This window comes from Carica papaya, chromosome 9 (assembly GCF_054855325.1).
Source record: "Carica papaya isolate Zhongbai chromosome 9, ASM5485532v1, whole genome shotgun sequence".
Classification (NCBI taxonomy): Eukaryota; Viridiplantae; Streptophyta; class Magnoliopsida; order Brassicales; family Caricaceae; genus Carica; species Carica papaya.
The window spans coordinates 4953060-4968994 of NC_142317.1; positions in this window are offsets into that span (position 1 = coordinate 4953060).

Below are 15935 nucleotides of genomic sequence, written 5' to 3' on the forward strand. Positions count from 1 at the left end.
ATATCAAATAAATTGTATATAAATCCATTCAAATCGGTTTATAAAAAAGATGACTACAAATATACGCATTTGGACCATTATTTCATGTTGTAGGGAAACACACATGACCTCTTTTTTATTCTTAGTTATTTCCCTTTGTTATTTTCCTTGGGGGCTACTATATACTCTCATCTCCCTCCTCTGATCTTTTAATTTTTTTTCCTTTTATCTTAAGTTCACATTTCCTTCTACAACCCCCCTCACCATTTACTGCTAATCTTCCTCTACTCTCAAGTACCTCCTTCCCCGGTGTTCTTGTTTTGCCCTGCCTCAAGTTGATCATCTAACATCACTTCTCAAACTTTCCCTTGAATTCCCTCCACCATTTTTCAAGCTTTCCCTTGTTTTGCTTCACATCATTAATTTCAAAATGTTTCCAACTAACCAAACACAAGATTTTCAAGTGATTTATGTGATATTGGAAACTTTCCTTATTCATTTTTAATTTGCCTTTATCTAACGTCTCTATGTTTTTTCGTGAGCATTAGCAAACTCAATTTGCTATAAATAGAAATTTAAGAAAAGCGGAAGCAAAAAAAAAAGAATTAATTGAGCCTAATTTTTTGACATTGTAATTGAAGAAGCTTTTCTTTATAATGTTAGAACAATATTTCTTTTCAAATCCGTAAATCTGTGAAAATTAAACATACATCATCGTACAGAATTAAAGAAAAATATAATCAAAAGCGTACCTGAATTCATTGCAGAAAATTATTCATGTCCAATGGTAGGATCTTCTGAATCAATATGACGCATTGAAACTAGTTTTTTCTGGTGACGGAATTTTAGAAAAATAAAATGATAACCTTTTGACTCGGGGACCATAATCATCTTTTATATCGATTAACTTTTACAATTTCTATTTAGTCCATCATAAAATGAGAATATTAAAAAAAAATAGTATTTACACATTAAAAATTCATACTTAAACCTGATGCATTAAAGCTCAATATTGTTTAACCATATTTGATCACTTTTAAACGCGTTCATTGAATTGATAACCTAATACGTATACTAAGGTCTACATTAAGCCCACACGCTAGAAAAATCCAACAATCTCCCACTTAAGTTTAATGCAACACATTAACTATGCATTAATAACTGTAGTAGTACTCAGAATTGTGCTATCAACACTTGAATGCATCACCAAACAATTCCGTCCATTAATCATAAAGACATAGGATCAAAACAGCCTTTACTGTAGTTAATGAAGCTAAATCCATCAATGGTCATGTATATCAGTATAATCGAACAATATGGATCAAGCTTGAATGTGCAGCATGAAAATTACATGTTATGTGATCTAAACATACCTATTTCTAATTGGTTATGCCTTAACCTTAGTGAGATTAATTATATGAAAATTTAGAGATAATAATATATATAAACATAAATGCAAAAAATAAAAACTTAAATGAAACCATATATTTATAAACTAAACCAAAGTACATACTTTATGACGTGTCTTATAAAATAAATGTAACTATAGTACAAGATTCCCACTAAAACTACACATCATTTAGGGATACAACACTCATATGAGCAGTGTACTCATGAAAGACCTTAGGTGGTAATCCCTTAATGAGTAAATCCACAATCATGGAGTTTGTTTCAATATACTCTATCGATATCTGCTTGCTCTGAACTCTTTCTTTAACAATAAGAAACTTAATATCTAAATGTTTTGAATTTGTCAAACTTTTGTTGTTATTGGAATATATAACTGCAGATTTATTATCACAAAATAATTTTAATGGTCTTTCTATATCATTTATAATACGCAACCTAGTGACAAAATTTCGCAGCCATATTTTATAATTGGATGCTTCATAACAAGTTACAAACTTTGTTGCCATAATAGAAGATGCTATAAGTGTTTGTTTAGCATTCTTTCAGGAATTAGCTCCTCTAGCAAGTAAGTAAATATAGCATGATATAGATTTTTTGTTATCTTGACATCCGAAAAAATTAGAATCAGAATAACCAATGATCTCCAACTAATATAACCTCTTGTATATGAGCATATGATCATTTGTTCTCTATAGATACCACATGACACGTTTGACTGTTTTCTAATGATTCATACTTGGATTGCTTAAATATCTACTTAACATCTCAATAATATACGCAATATCTAGACACGTACAAACCTGTGCATACATAAGACTCCCTATAACAGAAGCATAAGAAATTTTTTGCATCTCTGTAATCTCTAAATTATTCTTGGGGCATTGACTTAGAGTAAACTTATCTCCTTTAGACACAAGGATATTTCTTAGTTTACAATCCTACATGCCAAACATTTTAAGAACCTTTTCAATACTGCTCTTATGTGATAATCAAAGAATACCCCGAGAGTGATCCAGTTATATATAGATCCCTAATACAAAAAATGTATCCCCAAGATCTTTCATATCAAATTTCGTTGTAAAAAATCTCTCGGTTTTGTACAATAAACCTATATCACTACTAGCAAGTAGTATGTCATCGACAAATAAAATCAAAAAAATATATTTACTTTCACTAAACTTATAGTATACACAATCTTTCACTAAATTCATCTCAAAACTAAACGAGATGACAACTTGATGAAATTTGTAGTACTATTGACGGAAAATCTATTTAAGTTCATAGATAAATTTTTTTAGTTTACAAACCATTTGCTGTGCATATCTGGATATAAAATTTTCTGGTTGCACCATATAAATTGGCTCATCAATATCACAATTGAGAAATGCTGTCTTGATATCCATCTGATGTAACTCAAGATCAAAATGTGCCACTAAAACTATTAGTCCTGAAAGAGTCTTTTGACGAAATTGTAGAGAAAGTCTCTTTATAATTAATTTATTATTCTTTTTGTGTAAAGCCCTTAGTGACAAGATGAGTCTTGTACCTCTCCACATTTCCTTTCGAATCCCTCTTGGTCTTAAATCTATTTGCAACCAATAAGTTTTACATCCCTAAGCAATGGGACAAGATCCCAAACGTTATTATCTTTCATCGATTTTATCTCTTCATTCATGACATTAATCCACCTGCGAGAGTTAGAACTTTCTATGGCTTTACGGAAGTTGATAAGATCATCTTCCATCGTGCCAATGTCAAATTCATGTTCTTGGATATATACAATATAATTATTTGGTATTGCACTTCTCCTCTCTCTTGTAGATCTTTTTAATGACATAAGTTCTTGAGGGTGTGAAGTTTGTGCTTCAGGAATAGTTTCGTGAACAGAAACGAGAGATATTTTGACATTGTTGGTATAAGAACATGATTTTGATTATTGTTAAGAGCACTTGAAAGAATAGGAATATTGACCTATTTCTCTTTAAAAATAAGATCGCAAACTCTTTCTCCCCCTGCAAACTCAACATCCTCAAAGAACTGGGCATTTTCCGTCTAAAAAATTATCTTAATAGTGGAATTATAAAATTTGTAACCCTTGAATCGCTCAGAATAACCAACAAAATAACAACTAACAGTCTTGAAATCTAGTTTCTTTTTCTGTGGCCTCAGTTGGACATCTTCAAATGTGCAAATGTCTCAAACTAGGTTTCTTGCCCATCCAAATCTCATAAGATGTCTTTGTAGTTGTTTTAGTTGAAAATCTTTTGAGTAAATATGTTGCAGTCTTTAATGCTTCTCCTCAAAGTAATTCAGGTAAGGTAGAATGATTAATCATACTCTTTACCATATCCTTAAGTATTTTGTTTCACCGTTCAGCAATACCATTCATGCTAGGAAAACCTGGTATGGTGTACTATGGGACGATACCATATTCCTCTAGGAATCGAGCAAATAGCCATAGACATTGTTCATTTAATCTGTAAGATCTACCATAGTATTCACCACATGGTTAGATCTAGCAGCCTTAATCCTTTTATTGAGTTGATTTTCAACTTCTACTTTGAAACTTTTGAACACATCTAGAGATTGGGACTTTTCATGAATGATATATAGCTAGCCATATCTTAAATAATCATTTAAGAACGTTATGAAATATTGCTGACCATTCCAAGAAACCGTAGAAAACAATCCACAAATATATGTATAAATAAGTTTTAATACATCCATAACTCTGTTGGTACATAATCTCTTAATATTTGTTTATTTTTGCATGATACAATGAACTCATCTATCAAAATATGAAAAATCAAGGGGAGCTAGAATTCCGTTTGACACAAGTCTTTCAATTCTCATTTGGGAGATGTGACCTAATCTCTTGTGCTATATAGAAGCACAATCATCCTTGGTTAATTTTCTCTTTATAACTTTGGTACCAAAATGTAAGGATTCATTATAAGAAACAATTGTATCAAGCAAATAAAAATTATCATGCACTGATAAAAAACTAGAACCAACCAAATTTGAATTAAGAAAAATACTAAATTTTTCATTTTCAAATGAACAATATAACTAAATTTGTCAAATATAGAAACAGAAATACCATTTCGTCTAAATGACAGTACAATAAAAGTTTCTTCTAAATCTAAATAAAATCCAGTCCTTAATAACAATATAAATTTGACAATTGCTTCCACCTTGACTGGCTTGCCATCGCCCACATAAACGAATCTGACACCACCACTTGGCTTGCGGCAATGGAGGCAATCTTGCATAGACTTACTGATGTTAGTTGTGACACTAGAATCTATCCACCAGGTGTGTGTGGGTATAAAGGTTAAATTAATCTCAGAACAAACAAAACTAAAAAACATACATTTCTTTACGCGCCACACATGATAGTTAACGCATTACTTCTTCTGGTGTCCCAGAGTTTTACAGAAAAAACAAACATTTTTCGTTTGAGTTTTTTGTTGCTTCTTCTGTTGTAATGGAACCATAACAGATTTACATGTTTGATTTTTCTTGTTCTTTTTATTCTTTGAGATCACTGCTAAATGAGCACTCTCTGTCCTCTTAAATTTGAGCATTTTCTCATCTTGAACACAATGTGAAATGAATTCATTTAGATTCCAGAATTCTTTATGACAGTTGTATGTCACATTGAAATGATTAAATTGTGGTGGAAGAGAAATCAAAACAAAGTACATAAGTACTTCTTCTAACAATTCCACTCTACATGATTTGAGCTTTGCATGCACATGTGACATCTCTATTATGTGCTCTCTAATGTTTCTATTTTCCTTATACCTTATGGAAACAAGAGTCGATAGAAGTGTACATACTTTGGCCTTATCACTTTTGGCGAAATGTTGTTCTAGATAATGAAAGAAATCTATAGTTGTTGCGATTTCATCGAACATAATGCCCCAAAAAATCTCTGGAATGACATATTTCACAACCAACATACTCATACAGTTTGACCGATCTCATCTTTCAAACTCTTTTTTTTTTCTCAAGGGTGATGTCAAGAGTAATCGAATCAGGTTGTTCAACCCGTAAAGCCCAATCCAGATTCATAACTCCAAGCACAAGTCGAACACTATTCTTTCATTGCTTGAAATTTATGTCGTTCAACATCGGGACGGAATAACATTTGCAGTGATACTTCCAGTAAAAAAGGAAGCTGAACAGAGAACATACAAAAATAAATTAATTAATACTCACATAAAATTATAAATTATAAAATTTAATAGTAAATTTTAAATAAAGATATATTCCCATATCAAGATACCAAACACTCTATTAACACTATATCTTTGGACAAAATATTAACTTGTAAGTGCTACTCTGTAACAGTAATTAAATACAAACAGTAGAAACACATCAAACAATAAACATTCATTTGAGCTAATTTAAAGTTCAAATATCATATTGAATAACTGTCACATATTCATTATCACAAAAATAGAATGTAATAATGTTAAATATTAACATTCATTGGGTCGATTAACATTAACATAAATTATATTCATACAACTGTTATATTATAAAATAAATAAATTATCTAAAAGAGATGTCACTTTGGTGACATATGTAAATTAAGTTATTTTAATATGTATATGCACATACCAATATTAAAATTCAAAATTAAAACTAAATTTAAACTGAATTAAAAAAAAAATAACCATAAAATGACAAAAAAAAACCCTTTAATATATATATATTTTTAGGTTGACCGTTGACCGGTCAAAGTCAGTTTGATCGTTGATCAATCAAAACGTTGGTCGTTGATCATTCAAAGCATTGACCGTTGACCGGTCAAACGTTGGCTGTTGACCTTGATCGAGTTGGGTCAACACCCGTCGGGTTCGGGCTGGGTTGAATCTGGACTGGGTTGGCCCGTCCTAAACGAGTATGGGTTTTGGGCCAGCCGATTGGACATTTTCTCTTCTTGTGGACCAAGCCCACATAATTATAATTTTTAAAACTTAAATATAAACAACCCATCAAACCGAAAACCCTTACCCTTTTAATTTTAAACAGAAAATTAAGTAGTAAATTAAATTCATGCAATCTGTAATTGCTGTCTTTTAAATGTTATAAAACTAAATTTAATTTAGCCGTTATTTCCTTTTTTTTTTATTCACTTTTTTTTATTCAAAAGGGTATTTTCAACATATTTATTTCAAAATAATTACATTACAGATATATTATATTAATAGAATAACTTTTCAATAAAAATTAAATCATAAGTCTCCTCAACCAATTTATAGTTGGAATTTTTAGTTATTGACCAAGCAAAGAGAAAGACCTCATTATTTTCTTTTAAACCAAAAACGAACCTTAGTAATTTAAAATGACTCCTTAATGAAATTAAGAGATTAACCCATTTTTTCTTTGAGGCGAATTCAAAATAGTTCGAATTGTATAATCGTCAATTACTGACATTGGTAAACGACCTAAAGCAATTTGATTATAATTCAATTTGTGACGATCATAAGTGGAAAGTTCATATTTTTCAATTATTGATAAACAATTTGTTGGACAATACTCAACATAGTTACCACAAAATATACAAATTCTGAAATTAATACTGTAATTAAGCAATCGTTTATTTCAAATATCAGTTTCAAATTTCCAATCAACAACAGGCAGATTTATAGGGCATATCCGAACAAATACTTCATAAGCAATGCATTTACCGAATTCAAAATGGATTCGACCACGGAAACGCTCCGATGTTATTAAATTTTCATAAGGATATTGAATAGTTACAGGTAAACTTACATGTAAACGATTTGTGTGGGATAAGGTAATTATGAAACCCTGCCCAATGTACCTTGTGGCTCGTATTGTTTGTTGACCATAATTCATGAACCCAGTTACCATAGGGAACATATCGTAAATATCTATAAATAAAATAATTTTATCTTTGTTTCTTTCTCTTGTTTGAACCAAGTTATCAATGTCATATTACTTTTTGCTTTAGAGTGAAAGGAGTTGGGACGAAGTTGTTAATAATAGATTTGCCCAGAGAAATAGGTAAAATAAATTTCCATCCAAGATTTTATAGTTGGTCCATTCTTAGCCTAGGTAAAGTCCATCTTGTTGCGATAGAAATGAACAAGAATAAAAAAGTTTTCGCTAATGTAATAAAGATACCGATTGTTGTTCCAAGGATTCCATCCATTTCAAATAACTTAGGAACAAATATGTATGGAATAGAAATATTCCAACCACCCAAGTATAGAATTGTTACAAATAACGAAGAAACTAATAGATTTAAATAGGATGCAACGTAAAATAAACCAAATTTGATACCTGAATATTCGGTTTGATAACATGCTACTAATTCTTCTTCTGCTTATGGTAAATTAAAAGGTAACCTCTCACATTCTACTAGGGAGGAAATTAGAAAAATGATAAATCATATGGGTTGTCGCCATAAATTCCACCTCCAAAAACCATATTTTGACTTCGCCTCAATTATATCAACTGTACTTGAACTGTTAGATAATCATAGTCGGTGATAACATCATTATTACCATCGCTATTACAAAATCGTACATGGGGTTTTAGCCTCATACGGCTCCTCGAGGGCCACAAATAAATCTAAGGACCGGATTAGTATTATTTATCTTGATACGGTTGTAGAATATATGGAATTAAAATTTATAGAAAGATCCCTAATTATACCAATGAAATTCTGTCTACTATAATTATAATAAAAAAGTGCTTTTGAATTCATCTCATCCTTTTAAAAGTTTCATTTTGATTTGTTAATTAATAACTTAATCCTTTAATAAAATACTCATTGTAGAAATATCGATAAGTATTTCAGCTCATTGTTTTTGATTACGAAAAAGAATTAAACATTCTATTAGTTCATGGCTTATGACACAAATTTGATTTCTCGAAATATATGTAAGAAAGACTAAAATAAAAAAAAAAAATCTCTTTTTTTCGTTCCTATTCTTCTTTCTGAGAAAAGTGAAAAAGTTGGTGGCCTAAAATAATAAAGGATTATTTCGTTTCTGATAGTCATTGCTTTAATCGGTGCATAGGAGCATACTCTGGATCGAAATCATGGGGAGTACTGCCTCATCATTCAATTAATTATCCTTTGTGTATTTTGGTGTTCCTAATCATCCACTCGTTTTTGCTTACATACTAAATTTGGCCGAATGGTTATAAAAAGTCATATCTATATATATATATATATACATGTACAATACTTAATTTCTTAATATATATTTCTTAATTTTCTGCTTATATATATATTTGCTTAACTAAACAAAAAACGAATCCAAACTCTAAAATTTTGAATCCAAAATCTAAAGTTTTGAATCTAAAATCCAAAATTATATAACAAAAAATAAAAAAACTTTATCAAAAAATTCAATATGAAAAATAGCTCTGATACCAATTATTAGAACAATATTTATTTTCCAATCCGTAAATCTGTAAAAATTAAACATGCATTCTCATATTGAATTAAAAAAAAATATAATCGGAATCGAAACTGAATCCATCGCAGAAGATTCGTTCACGTCCGATGGTAAGATATTCCAAATCAATATGACGCCTTGAAACTACTTTTTTCTAGTGACGAAATTTCAGAAAAATAAAATGACACTCTTTTAACTTGGAGATCATAACCGTATTTTATATCGACTAACTTTTGCAATTTCCATTTCACCCATCATAAAATGAGAATATTATAAAAATAGTATTTGCACATTATAAGCCCATACTTAAACCCGATGTATAAAGATTCAATATTGTTTAACTATATTTGATCACTTTTTAAATGAGTCCATTAAATTGACAGTTCGATACACATACTAAAGTCCACATTAAGACCACACGTTGAAAAAATTCAACACATAAACCTCGAGCATTTATGGTCTAACACAAATTACAATTGATGAGTACCTAGTTTTGGTGCAGATTACGGTCGAATGGTATATGATATATGTATGTGTATATATAATTGATTTATTTTTTTATCAATTTGAAACAATACATGTACAATTTTTTTATCATATTATATATTATGTGATATCCGACATGACATTTAATTTTTAATTACACTAATTATAAATTGTAATGTATCATTAACTTTAATCTATAGTGTTAACAGTTAATAACAATGAATGATTAAATTATTATTTTTTTAAATATAAAAATTAATTTAATATAAAATTAAAATAAATAGTAGAAAAAGTAAATTATGATTTTAGCAAAAAAAATAAAAAAAAAAATTGTACTTTGAAGTGAAAACCATTGAAAGGTACCCCTCCCCCTATGTATGTATGTGCTCAAGTACCTTACAAAATAGTGTACCCTACTCGAAGACTTTTTACCCCGTGATCATCACAACTTGTGGAAGGAGCATTTATTTATTTATTTTTTAATAACAAAATAACACCAAGCCACTGTAAAAATCTATCAAGACTTGGTCAACGGCTAATTTTTATATAATATGAGATTAAAGCTTTAAATGTTCTTCCAATTATGATTATTAATTACACTCACGTTTTTTCCATTAAAATTTAATTATTCAAATAAGATTATAATTATCTAAATTAAAATAATAAGATAATATTTATTATAATTATAAAAATTACCCATTTTATAAATGTAAGTTTTTTTTTTAAATAAATAAATAAATAAATAATTTTCTTACAAGATGTGTACATGCTAAAAAGGTAGCTCTTCTAATTTTATTTACTCCTGTAAAAATATTATTTATGTATACATATATGTCTGTTTGTATTGTACTATTCTGAAGCCTTGTTGGACACTCGTGTACGATATTATAATATTAGCATACATTACATATAGAAACCAAAACTGTACTATATTTTTATTTACATACTTCCAAGAATGATGTTTAAATCTCCTAAGCAAAAAAATATGCATAATTTGTTTTTGGGTGGTGTAGGTTTGTTCCATGGAATCAGTGAATGTATATATATATATACACACACACACACACACACACAAAAATGCACACACTAGACGACATTGAATCTTTAATGAACACCTTCTTCAAGTAGTATGCTTATTGACAGTGTTGTTCCTATCTTAGAATTACTTGTCCTACATATACAGATATATATATATATATGCGTATATAAACATATATGTATATATAAAACATATATGTTACATTAACATACATATATATATATATGTGTATATTCCATGAGTATCACTGCATCACAAGGAAAGAACAAAGGAAAAGACAATGCAAGGAAATGGACCATATGTCTTTCTTGAGCGCTCCCATTAGCCGCCAATTTGTTAGGCAGAAATGATACCTTTTAATATATGTATATATATATATACATATATATATGTAATTCGCGTTCAAGAGAATTACATATTATTTTCCCATTTCTTAAATGTTATTTATATGTTTTTAAATTTATATATACATATAAAAAGTTATATTATAATTGATATGCATATATTTTATTGAAAAAAAAAAAAGTAATATATAATATGTATGTTATCATTGGGTACTTTAGCAAAGGGGCATGTGACGTACTGTTGAAGATATGTATGTGGTTAAATATCTGGGACATAATGAAATGATGATGCAAAAAAGTTGCTGTCGTTTTGAATGTATTGCAAACACAAAACGACGACCCCGGAGAGTCTTTCTAGTACATGTTTGTTAATTTATGTGGATGTTCTATTGGCATCCATTGCTAGGGACTTTTAATTAGATGGAGCATGGAATAATGGCCTTGGGTCCCTCCCAAATTTAGCAATTACAAAAAATTAGTGTGTGTGTGTGTATATATATAAATGTATGTATATGTATATGGTGTCACCTCAAAAAAGAAAAAGAAAAAATAAATAAATATATGGTTATAATTTACTTTGAAAAATAAAAATATGGTTAAAATTAAATATATATATATATATATATATTTAAAAAAAGAAAAAAGCTTGATGGGAAATCTAATTAAAAATGGGTATACTTGTGGAATTGACAAGCCTCTTGGATTCCTTTCATTCGAGATAAGAAGGAGACATGCATCTTTTCTCAATATGGCCAAGGCAGGCATTTGAATTCTATAAAAAACTACTTCAATAATTAACAAAAAGAATTATAATATCAGTCAAAAGGAAACAAATAAGAATATATATATATATATATATATATTGTGTAGATGTAGTAAATAGAAATTAAATATGACAAAAAAATATAGTTTCACTCATAATGTATATAAAATAAAATAGGAATCAAGTGAAAAGAATATTTTAATTGAGAAAATTGAAGAAAAAATGTAAGAGAGCATAAGTAAGAAAAGTATACAACGTTAGAGAGAAAAATATTCGCTCAATTTGATTAAAAGATTTTGAAAATTAATATAAACTCATCGAATCTATAGGCCAATCAAAATTAAATTTGTCAAATAAATTTGATTGGTTCGGTTAATAATTGAATAACTGAAAGTAAATTAATATATATGTATATAAATTATATAACGGAATAAATAGAATAAACTTATAAACTTGTCTATGGAATCAATCTTTTCCCAATTAGCTAGATATGCAATCCAAACAACAAACAAGAAGAGATTTAGGTTTTGAGTGCCAATCCTTACCCGTTATCTTTCTCGTCCGAGATCTTTTACCCAATTATACAATTTCTAGAAAGTTTATGTTCAACTATGACATATAAGCAAAACATTTAAATTTTTTTTTAGTATTCATAATTTATTCAAGTATAAATTTTTAGAAAATTATAATGTCATCAACGAATTGCAAATGAGAGAATATTACACAACTTAAAGGCTACATTTAAGAATAGATAAGAGACTCGAAATTATCAACTTAATGATCGAAAAAGAAAATTTGGTTGACAACAATATTCTTTTCAAAATTAATATTATATAACATTTTATCGAGGATATTAACAATAACAAAAAAAAAAAACAATGAACCTCAAATAGACCATACTAATTTGAGTTAAAAGAAAAAAACTAATCAATGACATACAAATTATAAGACAAAAACTTATGTAAGTAAAATATTTAGACATAAGAGGAACTAATGAAAAGCTAAACAAATATGAATATATATATATATAAAAGAGAGACTCATTTGAATAATAAGAGTGTCTTACCTTTATGAAGATAAAAGACACCAAGGATTTTAAGAAAGTCAAAACAATAATATTCAACACCAATATAAAATATAAGGTATTACTAACTTCTAGTTTTCGTAGTTGATCTACTAACTATCTTGTTCTGTTAGAATTTTTTTTTTAAAAAACATACTACTTATCTTAGGTTGCCAGTTACTTGTTAATGACAAAGAAGTGTTGTATTTGCAATGGGAGATATAGGAACCATTCACTTAAAAAAGAGCAATAATAAACTCATGATAAGGTTACTGAGTGCACATCATGCTAGATACCTAAAGCTAAAACTCAATTAAAGTATGGAACTCTCAAAGTGGGAGTATAAAAACACATGAAGAGCTGACACTATCGCTAAAAGAAATAATAGCATGTTTATGAATTTTTTTCCCAATGTAATGGTAGAAATATGCAAGATAGTTAATGAAAATATTTGAGAGCGATATGCATAAAAAATTAAAGATTATAAAACAATAATTCTAGTAGTACATAGGCTAGGCAAAAATCATAAAGTGGAAAGTAAAAACTAATAGAACTAATGCAAAGATTTATTTAAACATAATTTTGGAAAGACACTTGAGAATAATAAGTATATAATATCCATTCAACATGAAGGAAACACATATAACCATTAAAACTTCTTAATTATTTTATGAACTCTTTTCACTCACATGAATCATATTTGAAACGACATAAATAATAATCAAACACCTCAAACATACTCTATACCATTGAACTTTATACCAGATTTTAAACAAACTAGATATTTCATGCACTTAGAACCGTTGTAGGCCATTCAAAAGCAACACATTGTACCACTTAATAACACTGGAGACCATAGCAAACCTCAGGCGCTCAAAAGATCTCCCTAAAGTAAGCCCTCTAAAGATGTCCATAAACGCAAATTAAATCTATAAAGGATACTCTTCACCCAATCAAAAATCACAATCTATTAGTTCGACTATATCTAAATATTTTTTTTTGTCAATACCATAGTAACTCACATTAACTTGCCTTACCCTTAAAATAGTCATCGGTTAGACTGATGAAAGTTGATTGTTGATATGAATCTTCGATCATTCAAGAAAACTTATTGTAAACATAGACCTCAATCTAAGATGAGTAAGCCTGCATATAAGCTCAACCTAGATTTCGTGTGAATTTGCAGTCCAAAGTGCCATAACCACACCTTAGACAAACACATTCAAGGTTTGTATTAATGAATTGCATGCTATAAAAAGTTAAGAACAACAAAGAAGACTAATTATAAAAAAAATTACATAATTATTCATGCAAAAGAAAAATATCGAGATCCCGTAACATAGCCCAAGCCTTACACACAAAAAGATGGTCTAAATGGCAAGAAAACACAAAGAAAAACAAAACCAGGGTGAGAAAATACAAGACATTGATTAGTAGATGCTAATGAATAACAAAACAAATATTAACTTTTTTAATGTGTTATAACTCTTTTTCTCCCATCTTTATTAGAGCGATTATAATAATATTTTTTTTTCTTTATTTATATTATTAAAAGATATGGATGTTTAACTTCTTAGTCAATTTATGAATTGAGTTGAAAACAATATTGCTAGAATCCCCTTAGCAAATTGAGTTGAAGCATACTTGTTGTTTCCATGGGCACTTATCTGTCACTTGTGACCCATGAGATTCAAATGTTGGAATCACACCCTCAACGACAAGGCCATAGGTCTCAACGAAGCATGTGAAACTACAACATATTATTTCGTCTTTGACGCTTGGAAGTTCAATCATGATTCATTGTGATTTATATATCATAATAACTACAATCCTAATTAATTAAGCTTAATTTGCTTAGTATCGTTGGCGTAGGCCCTAAAAACAGTTGGAAAACATAAGCCTAAGAGATAATACCATGGCAAAAAGATGAAAAGCAAGCTGCAAGATGGACTTTCTTTCTTATCACTATTAGGTTGATAATATTTAGGACAAAAAATTGAAAGAAATAAAACAGATAAGGACAATCCAAGCTGGGAAATAATGCCTCAAAAAATCTCAATGTGGTACATACGAAGAAAGCAAAAAATAACCAAATCCAACCACAACAAAAGAATTTGGTACTTACACGAAGCCACAAAAACTCTTTGCTTGATATGGAAATGGTTCATTCCCCTTAACCTTAAGAGACGGTTCTATCCAAAATATATTGAATCTGAATATGAGAAAAAGAAAGAAAGAGACCAAAATGGAATTTATACAGTAAAGAAGTAATACTGAAATATACATGCAATATATATTGAAGCTGATGAAGAAAAGCAACACTAAAGTTAAATAAGAGAGAATAAAGTAGTACCCATATAAGAATAAAATTCTGAATATGTTGTAACAGTGGAGGAGGATACATTCTTAAGATTGTTCGAGAAGAAATTTATTTATCAGCACATAAAAGTCGGTCCAAAAATGATCGGTTACTAAAAATTAGAAAATTAAGCAAAAGAGAATAAAGTATATATGTGAGAAATGAAGGAATTCTGGTCATCGTCAAGCACAAATGGACTTTTTAGGACAAAGCATAATAAGTTATTTAACAAGGACATGAAAGCACTTATAGGAAGAGACTAAATACAACCATACCTTTTTTTTTTTTTTTTTTTTTTTTTGTGTGGGTGCCTTAGGGTTTATGCTCCTCTAATTATAAGCCACTTGATCAACAATCCATATTTTATCATCTTCTTCTTTTTATTTTTTATTTTTTGAAATAATTGCCTCTTATCTTATTCCTTGAAAGCAACCCAAGAAAAACCTAGCCATAGCTCTCCTTATCATCTTGTGGTCCTCTTTTTCTTATGCCAGTCTAAAGAGGTCAGGCTACAGACAATATATACATACATAAATACATACAAAAGTCTGGAGATAGTAAGAGAGAGAGAGAGAAAGAGAGAGGGTCAGAAGGGGCGGCATGTATAAATGGAAATGGCACAAGGGAGGCTAAAAATGGCAGGGGTAAAGGGTAGGTTTTTAAGTAGTGGAAAGGACTATTTGCTACTTGGTAATAGCAAGTGAGGGAGATGGGTTTTATGAGTTATAACAAGGTGTGATTGGGTAGGGTTCTTTCAGGTATTATAGGTCTCTTATTGGTACATATATATACATACACAAATATATATTATATGTATATAGATAGGAACAGCAAAGAAAACCTTTCTTGACAATTATGCTGTGTTCTTGAGTGTCAATATATACAACTTTCTCTCTACATAGATACCCACATACATATGTAGAGAGATAGATATATATAGAGAGAGAGAGAGAGAGAAAGAGAGAGAAATAGCTTTTTCTCTTTTGAGCTTTAAGAGAAAAGCTAAACCGATAAGCACGCATGGGAAGGCAACAACAACAACAT